This window comes from Amblyomma maculatum, chromosome 11, assembly GCF_055883805.1.
Source record: "Amblyomma maculatum isolate TAMU_Amacu chromosome 11, ASM5588380v1, whole genome shotgun sequence".
NCBI classification, from domain to species: Eukaryota; Metazoa; Arthropoda; class Arachnida; order Ixodida; family Ixodidae; genus Amblyomma; species Amblyomma maculatum.
In genome coordinates this window covers 147,149,746-147,161,858 of record NC_139354.1, presented here as the reverse complement: position 1 = coordinate 147,161,858, position 12,113 = coordinate 147,149,746, and the positions used below count along the sequence as shown (strand labels likewise).

The 12,113-nt window shown below is 43.9% G+C and overlaps 1 protein-coding gene across 7 annotated transcripts in view; it reads left to right on the top strand.

Annotated features, from left to right (window-relative positions):
- The first annotated feature begins 203 nt into the window (after positions 1 to 203).
- Positions 204 to 12,113, top strand: part of LOC146175137 (uncharacterized) — a 31,262-nt gene continuing 19,352 nt past the window's right edge. Inside the window, exons 1-3 of one of the 7 annotated variants that reach the window (XR_014701853.1) lie at positions 209 to 333; positions 11,098 to 11,162; positions 11,979 to 12,062. The gene's annotated coding sequence lies outside the window, so the exon portion shown is untranslated. Of the gene's footprint in view, positions 334 to 11,097; positions 11,163 to 11,978; positions 12,063 to 12,113 lie in introns of all 7 variants that reach the window. The other 6 variants (XR_014701852.1, XR_014701854.1, XM_084583603.1 and 3 more) reach the window with 6 other exon arrangements.

Below are 12,113 nucleotides of genomic sequence, written 5' to 3'. Positions count from 1 at the left end.
AAGTGCCGATAGTTATAACTTGAAAATGTCATAAATATTCGCGGCTTTTCACCATTCTCAGCACATCTGCGCGGTATAACACGAATAATTGCTAAGATATTTCAATAACTCTGTGGGGGAGCTCTCTTAAGCATACGTGGTATAATATATACGAAAAACGAAACAACATATGCGTGGCTGCAAACCCATATGTAAAATTGGAAAAGTATAAAAAAGCTGGATTGCCACGTTTCGAGTGCTGACGTTTGTTTGCGGTGGTAATACAAGGAGCCCAGTGATTGCTGATCTACTGTTAGTTGAAAACCTGCGGCAGTTAACGTCCACAATTGCAAGGTGAGACATTAAGACTAAAGCTGAAATTTTCAGGCACTAATGAATGAGGTATTGTTTGCGTAAGTAAGTCAGCATTTATTACAATTAACTGCTAATATCTACTGTCGTGATCAAAGGTTGAAGGGTTTAAACTGTTCAGAAAGACAAAGCTTGATAACTGCAGTGTTTTGCAACAATTAAGTAGTTAACAGCAGAAAAAAAACAAATGGTAACGGAGTTCCCGATTTGCAGTTTGTTTGCGCGCATTTTGTGAGAATATTTTCTAGTTAATCGAACATTCTTATGCATAGAAAATACGAAAACGAAAAGTGCAATTTGCGCTAGTTACTCCCGTCTACATGTTACAGCCCTGTAGATCTGCACTGTATTCTAAACATTTCCTGGTAGCATATGCAGAGCCAGAAGTTTATAGCTGGCCTGCTATGAAAGCACTCGAGCGGTAGTGTTAAATTTTCCTTCGTCTCCCCATTGCATTTTATTGTCTGTAGACGTTAGAAATGCTCTGCAGATTTAAACCCGCGGCATCAAAGATCCAGTGTGGAAAGATTTGAAGTGCGCTTTGTGGTAAAAATCAACATTTGTATTTCGAAATATTAACAGCTGGGGAAACTAATATTATAAGACACGTTGTTCATGGCCAATAATGAGCTCAATGACTAATTTCTGTTGATGGTTTAAATTTCGTTTGTCCTATCGTCACGCCACACCATTTGTGCAAGCTGTGCGGTATTCAAGCTTTTATCTATTTCAACCGCTGCGCGCAAAAAAAAATTCGGGAACATTCTAGAAAGGGTCATCAGACTGCTATAGTCGAGAATATTCCACTCCAGGAGTCGACTTCTATGCACACATTCACTAACAGTATAACATAGTCCACTCCAGAAGTCACCATCTATACACTCATTCACTCACAGTAAGACACTGTCCATTCCAGCTGCTACCATCCATATACACATTATCTCAGAGTATAACATAGTCCACTTCTGAAGTCACCATATACGCACGCATTCACTGGGCAAATTGCACAGATATTAGAATTTTTTAACGCATAAGAGAAGCTACGGTGGAGCAATTACCGGCAGAATATGCAAGGCTAATCCTACCTGTAGCATACAACAATTTAACTCCACTCAACTCAAGTCAATAATATTGCATAGTTACCCTGGCGCCATGCTTGGTCACAAGCCACGACACGGTGCTGGACAAGGAAGAAGTTGGCGCGAGGCGCGGCAGCGCGAGAGGCGGAAATATAAACGTGTCACTTCGAATCTGTTCGCTTTAAGAGCTAGTCCTTCCTTGCCGTAGCTGCGACAGTGGCCGGAGCCTCCATCGAAACCACTATCACCCTCCTTCCGCGCAAGTGTCGGCACTCGGTTGTGACATTTCGAGGGTTCCTTGTTCCAGCACGGCATAAGCAAGCAAACCGTCCAGCGGGACTTGCCACTTGGCGCCCTTGCCCTCTAGTTACATGAATAACTTTTCGTAGCCTCCTCAAGTTGGACACCGTGCAACGACCTACGGGCAGCCGTCTTGAACCAATATAGGATCAGCTATCACCCACGTTCTAGTACAGAGGCTTAATCCACGACAACACCCCCTAGTCCTCCTCACACTCCCTTTCCATCGCTTGAACCATGGACCGTACGTTCCCTGCGACTTATGCTGGAACCTGAATATACAGGCCCCCATACTTCAAGCAGCCCTCATATTGAATACCACTCTTTCCACGCTATTGTCATCTGTCCTTGAGGCATATACAGCTTGAAAGGTTATCGGACGGACGCCCGTGCCGAACGTTCCAAAGTCAACCCACGGCGCTCTACTTCACCGCATTGAGCCGCGTCATCACAACAGCAAGCGCATGCGGTACTGCTGCCGTCATTCAGTTGCCAAGCCGTGCCTACAACGAACGTTCACACTGGGTCAGCTGTCTCCCCGCCTCACCATATGTTCACCCTACCACATCATCCTGCAACCTCCCTTCATTATTTTCCTAGCGTTCCGAGCCCAATTCGCATGCTGAACATACAAACTTTCTCGACACCGGAGACAACCCTGACAAGTCTCTACTGCTCCTTGGGATTGTAGACACGCCTGCCCTGATCTTTTGCAAGCATCTAAACAGAACAGAGGCAGATGAAACAACTGTCAGAAGCCATAGACACGCAGTAGCTGTGCTTTCCTCCATCATCGGGTTCCATTTAAGACGCCCGTCCTCTCTCTCCCGCTACCGTTGTCATGTGAAAGGAGGGGCTTGACGCCGAAAGTGTCATAACCCGTAGTCTCAGAAAACTCCTCAGCCCATCATTACTCGTAAAACACTTCCGGAAGCACTCCCCAGGTCTGGAGGAGCGTTTTGGGTTCGAGGTGAGAGCTCTATCCGCACAAGGGCTTCGCCGCGCAATGCCAGCATAGGAATGGGGTGCATCAAAGGCAAAGAAGACTAGTGCGCCATCGAGGAGCCGAACCAAAGAGGCATTGAACCTTCATGCCCACACAACAGGTGCTACTATGGACGACAGCTTCCTGAGATGGAATCATATCGAAACAGAAACTGTTTCAGCAGTAAATAGAAAAATCACAGTCAACACCAAATCTCGGAGCACCTCCGCTCACCGAGAATGCGAAGTTCCCGCTGCAAGGGGAACCAGACCTCTTTCCATAACTTTTCAGTTACTTCATTGAGGCCCGGAACCCGGTAACAGTACGCGGACACACAGCAAGCTATATACTTTGTACGTGTACTCCATGAGCAGGAGGACGAACTGGTTAATGTCTTCGCCTAGAAAAGGATCCAGGTATCGCAGACGTTGATACGGTTTACTCAGAAGCTGGAAGAGGTCTGCTGCAGGACCGATAAGTACTTCAGGAAGAAGACACCATGAAAACATGTGCGCAGTGGTCTCTCTACCGCCATAAAAAATGTCAAGTTGGTCGCAAGCTGGCCCGGAGCCTTAATGGGGGAGAACTCCCAAAGCAAGGCGATACATGAAGGATGCTCTGCTTGCTCCAGAAATGTCCATCATGATGCACCGCCAGCTGCACCTAATATTAACAACATCATACTGGCGGAAGTTAGCCTGAAGACTTCCGAATTAGCCCGATTCTTGAGCGGACACAAAAGCTTCTCGTAATCTCTTGTTCTAGATTAGATTTTCTATCGAGAAAAAGAAACAATTTCGACCTGAGAGACTTTTCCAATTGAAATAGTAATCGCAAGTGGACATCAGCCTTCACAGGAAGACCGTGACCAGACTGCAGAATATATGGAGCGCAATCAAATCAGAGGATGCCGGTCTTCAACCCATTAACCTTAGCCTCACTCGCCTTACAGTACACCTCCATGACGCCTGAAACGGAGCCGATAAGAGCCTCACTCGCGACGACAATGTTTGGGCCGCCTACATAGGCAATGATGGGGGCTGATGAAAAACCGTTTCGAAGGGAAATAGGGTTATTGTGTTGTTCCGAGACAGCCACTGTAAACTGATTCGAACGCGAGCACGTAGAGAGCAGGGGATAGGGGCATCCCTGCCGGACTCCACAGCACAATTCTTAAAGCCTCTTGCGCACGACATCACACAATGAAGGTTCAAACCTGCCTGGAATATACAGCCCAGGCCATGCGCTAGAAATCAGAAGCTAAACTCAGAAGAAATCAGAAGAAGCTAAAAAATTTCGAGGACCTGAATAATTGTGGATGACTAACAAAATAGAATGCCTTTTCTGATCAAAGGAGCAGAGAATACCAAAAGATTTCTCTACTGAGCCCAGAGGAAGAGATCTATAAAGGAAAACCTGTGGAGTTGGGGAGGATGACCTGGAACCCAACAAGCCTCTTAAGGACCTATAATGTCTTGATGGAAAGAAGTTAGTTGAGAGGGCAGGCATTTGGCTAGGAGCTTGTAATCAACATTCAGGAGCGTGATGGGACTTCAGGCTTGCTAGTCAGTGCATCTCGACTGATTCTTACAAAGTACAATAATCAGCTCTTTCTTTGAATAGCTGAAAACGTCCCCTAACCCAAGATGCTGTTGAAATGGGCGTTAAAAGGCTTCCCGAGCTGCTCCAAAAACTCGACATTAAGCTCAGTAGTCAAGCCATCCGAACCCTGTCTGCGATGTCTATGAAAGGACCTAAGGGCCGCTTCAAGTTGATCATCATCATCCTGACTATACCCACCGCAGGGCGAAGGCCTCTCACATATTCCTCCCATTAACCCGGTCCTGTACAAGCTGCATCCGCTTGAGAATACAAACTTACGAAAAATTAATGGCGAAACAATAAATTGTTTTCGACGCATGATCTCAGAAGTGGACTGGTCAAATGTTTTTAATGAAATGGATCCTAGTCACTCCTACGATGTCTTTGAAGAAAATTTTCAAAATGCCTATAATGCCGCCTTTCCCCTTGTTCGCAGCTCTAAATACAAAAAGTCTAAAAAGCCGTGGGTCAAAAAAGAGCTGTACAAAAGAATAAGGCACAAGCACAATCTCTTTGCTGATTTTTTAAAGTGTAGGGACATGAATATACTTAAACTGTATAAAACCGTAAGGAATAAACTCAACACCAATTTGAAAACCGCAAAACAGGAATATTACGCAAAAGCGTTTGCTAATAAACATGCCCCAAATCAAATATGGAGGTCATACAACAATTTATTATCTAAACGATCTCAACCAACTCCAGTAGAAATTGTGGTAGATGGCGTCCACCTCAGAGGTCGTCCCTTATCAGACATGTTCAACAAACACTTCTTGACGGTTGGTGAAAATCAGCCGCACGAACGACGTGCACTGATCCAATGTCATTTCTTCAAGTCAGTCCAAAATATTCAATGTTTCTCTCCCCAACAACAACAGCCAAAATTTCTAGGTATATGATGTGTCTAAAAAATAATTGTTCCGTTGGTGCTGATAACATTAAGGGTGAGGTAGTGAAAGCTGTATCCGATATTATCGCACCTTTGCAGTCACATATATGCACCCAAATGCTCAAAGAAGGCAAGTTTCCAGAGAAATTAAAGATTGCGAGAGTGCGTGATACATAAGACAGGAAGCTATAACGATCCTAATAATTATCGCCCAATCACCGTTCTGCCTGTCTTCGCGAAAATTGCCGAACAAGTTATCAACACCCGCCTTATTTCGCACCTCGCTAAGACCGGAGCTATTGCTAAAGAACAGTTTGAATTTCAGAAGGACAAATCTACGGAAAAAGCTTTACTTCTCATAAAAGACCAAATAATCTATATCATCGAAAACAGAATGTTTACACTTGGGCTATTTTTAGACTTTAGAAAAGACTTCGACTTAGTCTGTCACAAAATTTTACTACGCAAACTAGAATTCTACGGGATATGAGGCTCAGCCCTCAGTCTTCTTGAGAGCTACTTGTCATCCAGAGTGAAGTTTACAATGATCAACGACATACCTTCCAGTTACGGCCTTATACGCACTGGTGTGCCACAGGGCTCAATAGTGGGTTCCATTCTATTCCTAGTTCAAATAAATGATATTATTAATATCCCTTCTCGCTCCGAAACAGTTTTATACGCCGACGACAGAAATATTTTCTTTACTGACGCGAGTTTACAAACTATAGAGACTAAAGCAAATATGTGGTTAGAAAATCTCTCATTATGGTTGCGGGCCAATAGGTTAGAATTAAACATCACGAAGACGAAGTATTTAATATTCAGAGCTAAAATAAAGTCATAGGAGATGAGCCAACTATACTATACAATTCGAACGTTATACAGCGTGTAAAGTCAATAAAATTTCTTGGACTTATTTTTAATGAATACCTGCTGTGGACTGACCATATTAATCAAGTAAGAAAAAAGATTTCACGATCTGTGGGCCTTGTAAACAAATGTAGGCTTCAATTACCAATATGGCTAAAAAACAACTTTATTTAGGTTAATTCAATCGCATTTTCACTATTGTCTGCTGGTATGGAGCGATACAACACAGGCTAATTTAAATGCTTTGTTTCTGCTACAGAAAAAGGCCATTAGAGCAACTGCTAGCCTAGCTTACTTCGAAAGCACGGACCAGTGGTGGAACAGCTTAGGGCTATTAACAATTTTTCAGTTAAAAACTCTTAGGCTAGCGCTTGAAAATTATACTACAATTCATTCTGAACCTCAGTTTTTTGTAACGCCAGAACTACCTCAAAATCCATATCATCTTTGGAATATGGAAATAAGAACACCAAAAGCAAGAACGAATTACGGGTTGTAAACGATTAGATATCAAATGACTGCCCTTTTAAGGGAAAACAGAAATATCCATGACATCTTGTACCAATGTAAAAGTAAGAAAATTTACAAGAGAAAGGTGATTGCACTGCTGACTGCATGACGTTTCGGTACATGTTGTGATATACTGTGTATTCATATCAGTGAACATGATTCTTTTTCTTTCTTTCCTTTCATAACTTCGTGTATTTCATCATTGCTTCTTTTCAAGAAATCGTAATTTACTGTAACATACTCTGTAGATTGCTCGTAGATTGCTGTACCAGCAGTCATGGCTTGTGATGGTTTCATGTTGTAGTTGTTTTTTTTTTTCTTACTTATTCAGAACACCTTAGGTTCAGGTATAGTTATTTTTGTAATGGATTTCGTTTCATGTGCTTGTGGAAACTGATGTCATGATGACCGCTACACATATCGTACTTGCTTGTTTTGTATACAAGTGCCAAATGCAATTTCCTTCCCCCAGGGAGGAAGGCCCACGTCAGGCGTCGTGCCTTTTGGCCTCCTTCCTGAAGTGTAAAAATGAAATTCACTTCAAATAAATAAAAAATTTGATACGGAAAAAAAAACTTCTTAACCTCATCCGCCATATACCTTTCTGCCACCCTCTGCTACGCTTTCCTTCCCGTGGAATCCAGTTTGTTACCCTAGACGACCATCGGTTATCCTGTCTTCGTAATACATGTCCTGCCCACGTCCATTTCCTCTCCTTGATTTCCCCTAGAATGTCAGTAACTTGAACTATTTCTCTGACCTACTCTGCACGTATCCTATCTATTAATATTACCCCTATCATATTTCGCTGCCATCTGCGTTGTTCTCAACTTATGTAAAACCCTCTGTTAGGCTACACGTTTCAGCTCCGTAGTTGCGTGCAGATAAGATGCAAGTGTTGTAGGCTTTCCTCATGAGCGATACCGGTAAGCCACTAGTCATCGTCTGGGACTGCTTCCCAAATTAGGTTCATTCCAACCTTATTTTTCTAGTTATTATTTTTTCATGGTCCGGATCTGCGAAGACTACCTGTCCCAAGTAGACATATTCGCCAACTATTTCCAGTGATTGCCTATCTATATTAAACTGCTGTTCCTTCCCGAGGCTGTGGACCATTACCTTAGTCTTCTGCATATGGATTTTAAAGCCCACCTTTCCACTTTTCATTTCTAAGTCATCAATCGTTCTTTGCAGTTCATCACCTGAGCTGCTTAACAAGGCAATGTCTTCAGCAAACAGTAGATTACATAGGTGTTCTCTATCTACCCTTATCCCTAACTTCTCCCATTCAAAGTCTCTGAATACCTCTTCTCAGCAAGCTTTGAATAGTACTCAGGAGATCGTGTCTCCTTGCCTAACACCTCTTTACAACAATTTCGTTGCTTTCCTTTTGCAGAAGTATGGTTTCTGTGCAGCCCCTATATGTATCTTCCAGTCCTTTCACGTATGGTCGCCTACACCCTAATTTCGCAATGCCTGCATGGCCGCCGGGGTTTCTACTGAGTACAACGCTTTTTCGTAATCAATGAATGATATGTATGAGGGCTGGTTATATTCTCAGCATTTTCTATCATATGGTTGATGGTATGGACGTGATCGATTGTAGAGTATACCCTTACCGAAAACATGTTTGGTCGTTTGCTTGGTTGCAGTTAAAGTTGTCCTGATTATATTAGCGAATACGCTGGTAAATACCTGATACGCAACCGACAGTAAGCTGATTGCTCTTGAATGTTTATAGTCTATAGCGTCCCCTTTCTTATGGATTAAGATAATATTTGTGTTCGTCGAAGGTTCCGGTACCATCGATGACACCAGGCACTGCGTATACAAGGTGGGCAATTTTTTTTGCACGATATCCCACCGTCCTTCAACAAATATCTATTTACCTGATCCTCTCTAGCTACTTTCCCCCTTTTCATAGTTTCTACTGCTTTCTTAACTTCGTCTTTAAGTCACTGGCGGAACGTCTTTTCCTTACCTCCAATCTCACTATTGTCCTGACTTTTTTTTGCGCTGCTGTAGAAAGTATAGAACTCCTCGGCTACTTTGACTATCTTGTCGATATCCGCGATACATTGCCCGTGTTGTATCTTAGCACATATATCTTATTATCGCCTATGTCCAATCTATTCTTCACCTCTTTAAGGCTTCCCCGATTCTTTACAACATGCGCAATTTTCTCATTGTTATACTTCCTTATATCGGCCACTTTGCGCTTTTTGATTACCTTTGATATCTCTGCCAATTCTATCTCGTCTGTTGGACCAGAAGCTTTTATGCTTTGGCGTTTCTTAGTCAAACCATTCGTCTCCTTAGACAGCTTACCGGTATACTCTCTAACTATCCTACCGCCTACTTCTACAGCGCACTCAACAACGATATCTCTGAAATTATTGTTCATTGCTTCTAGGTTAATGTCGTCATCCTCGGTCGGAGCTAAATATATATTCGGTTGCGAGATCCTGAACTCTTCGGCCTTCCTCCTCACCGCCAATTTGTCGATGAACTTCTTTTTTACAACATTTTTTGTTCCTTCTTCAGAATTATTCTGATTTGAGACCTTACCATCCTGTGGTCTCTGCATCGCTCTTTCCGATTAGCTCTGCATCGTGCATTTTGGTGGGGATAGAACACATTATGGAGTCAATTTCAATTTCAGTCTCCCCGTTAATAGTTTTCCATGTCCACTTCCGATTCTTCCGTTTGCTGTAGGTGTAATTATTCTTACGTTATTGTGCTCTGCAAACGCAGCTAGGGACTCGCCATGCTATTCTTAGAACGAAAGCCATATTTACCCACTGCCTGGTCTCCTAGCTGCTTTTTCCCTACCTGGGAAATGAAGTCGCCCATTACAACAGTATACCGCGTCTTTTCGTTCCGAAATGCCATTTCAACAGCTTCATAGAAACTGCCAACTGCCTGGTGTCACCCGTTAATAATTATGAGGATTATTAAGGATGCGCCCATAACAGTGCGCACATTCCCAGACACCCTTAGAGTGAGTGGGGGTAGCTGTTCCGGTCGCAAAGGAGATGTCCTCGACTTGCGTGAGAAGCTCAGCCGGAATTCAACTACCTTGTAGTGACAGAAGGTGTGGCCATTTGTAGCCCAGCTTTTGCCGGTTCAAGCCAGAGTAAGGTTTGGAGTCAGAAGTAAGAAACTAAGCACACTTTATACACAGCAAAAGACAATACAGAGCAACACACAAGTACACTAAAATGTACAGACGAAAGGTTCACAGAAAACAAACGCTAAGCATACAACTAAAGAAGTATTCAATAACACAGAGGTTTACAATACAGATCAACACACGAGAGATTCAAGTAAACAAACACCAAATTGTTCACTGGGCACTGTTGCAGTCCGACGCCTCGAAATTTGCGATTTGGCCGCCATGCAAGAGGTGCGCCGCTCCCTCGCAGTTTGTGGGCTTGCCAGCAGCGGGTGATCCCCGGAAGTCCAGTTGTCGCACTTGCAAACACGCCGAAATCACTGACTGACTGACTGACTGACTGACTGACTGACTGACTGACTGACTGACTGACTGACTGACTGACTGACTGACTGACTGACTGACTGACTGACTGACTGACTGACTGACTGACTGACTGACTGACTGACTGACTACACAAGCGTCGTGGCCTCGATAAATAGGGCGCACCGCGTCTGTCTGTTAAGACGCGCCAAGGCTAGCGCGCACACACACTTAGCTTCGCTGGTTGAAGCGCTCCCTTTTCCTCCCGTCGAGCCGCGCGTCGTCATTGGTCAGATGCCGTCGAACGTCCTGGAGACGGCTGGCATCTTCCTGACTGATGAATCACTGTCATCGCCGGGTGATTGGAAAGATGACAACTGCGACGCGTACAACGCTACTCGCTCTCTCGCGTGTTGAAGAAGACTTCTGGAATGTCGTAGAACCATCGATGCGGCATCGCGCCTCGCCGGCTTAATAAAAATGTGCGCCCATTTCGTGACACCTGGTCATCATTACTATATGTGTGTGCGTAGGCTTGTACAACCTTTAGTTTATACTGCTTATTAAGCTTAATTACAAGGCCTTACACTCTCCCAATAATGCTATAGTATTCATCTATAAAACCAGCTATATACTTATTGACAAATAAATCTACTACTAGTTCTCGCCTCTCTGGTCATCATCATCATCATCATCAGCCTGATTATACCCACTGCAGGGCGAAGGCCTCTTCCATATTTCTCCACTTAACCGGTTCTGTGCTAGCTGCATCCACTTGACCCCTGCGAACTTCTTAATCTCATCCGCCCACCTAACTTTCTGCCGGCCCCTGCTACGCTTTCCTTCCTTGGAATCCAGTTTGTTACCCTCAGCGACCATCGGTTATCCTCTCTTCGTGCTACATGTCCTGCCCATGTCCATTTCTTCTTCTTAATTTCCACTAGAATGTCGGTACCTTGAGTTATTTCTCTGACCCACTCTGCACGCTTTCTCTCTCTTAATGTTACCCCTACCTTTTTTCTTTCCATAGCCCTCTGGGTTGTCCTCAACTTAAGTAGAACTCTCTTGGTTAGCCTCCACGTTTCAGCCCCACAGGTGAGTACAGGCAAGATGCAACTGTTGTATACTTTCCCCTTGAGTGATACCAGTAAGCTGCTAGTCATAATCTGCGAGTGCTTGCCAAATGCGCTCCATCCCAATCTTATTCTTCTTGTTATTTCCTTTTCATGGTCCGGATCTGCGGTTACTACCTGCCCTAAGTAGACATATTCGCCTACTACTTCCAGTAATTCGCTACCTAATGTAAACTGCTGTTCCTTCCCGAGGCTGTTGAACATTACCTTAGTCTTCTGCATATTGATTTTCAAGCCTACCTTTCTACTTTTTCTGTCTAGATCATCAATCATTATTTGCAGTTCATCCCCCGAGTTGCTTAGCAAGGCAATGTCATCAGCAAATCGCAGATTACTGAGGTATTCTCCATCTACCCTTATCCCTAACTGCTCCCATTCCAAGTCTCTGAATACTTCCTCTAAACAAGCTTTGAATAGTACTGGGAAGATTGTGTCTCCTTGCCTAACACCTCTCTTTATGGGAATTTTGTTGCTTTCTTTATGGAGAACTATGGTTGCTGTGCAGCCACTATATATATATCTTCCAGCGCTTTCACGTACGGCTCGTCTACCCCCTGATTTCGCAATGCCTGCATCACCGCCGAGGTAATGCAGGCATTCTGATAAGCCTGGTAAGCCTCGATAACACAGTACATGCCCATCCTTCAGTACAGTATATGCCTCATTTGGCCTCCTAACCTCACTAAGCCCTATGACATTTAATTTAATACCCTCGTGACCATCTAACAACATTGCTAAACTGTGCTTCAGTAACTAGTTTAGCGTTACACGTTTCCAGTGCCAGTTTCCAGTGATGGCTTGACAAGCGGAGCCAGAGACTCCTAGCACTCTCCGCTGCATCACAGGTCTGACTGCAACCGTGGTGAGTTTCTCCGCAGCCGCTGGTGACTGAGGGCTGGGGTTTTATAGGACT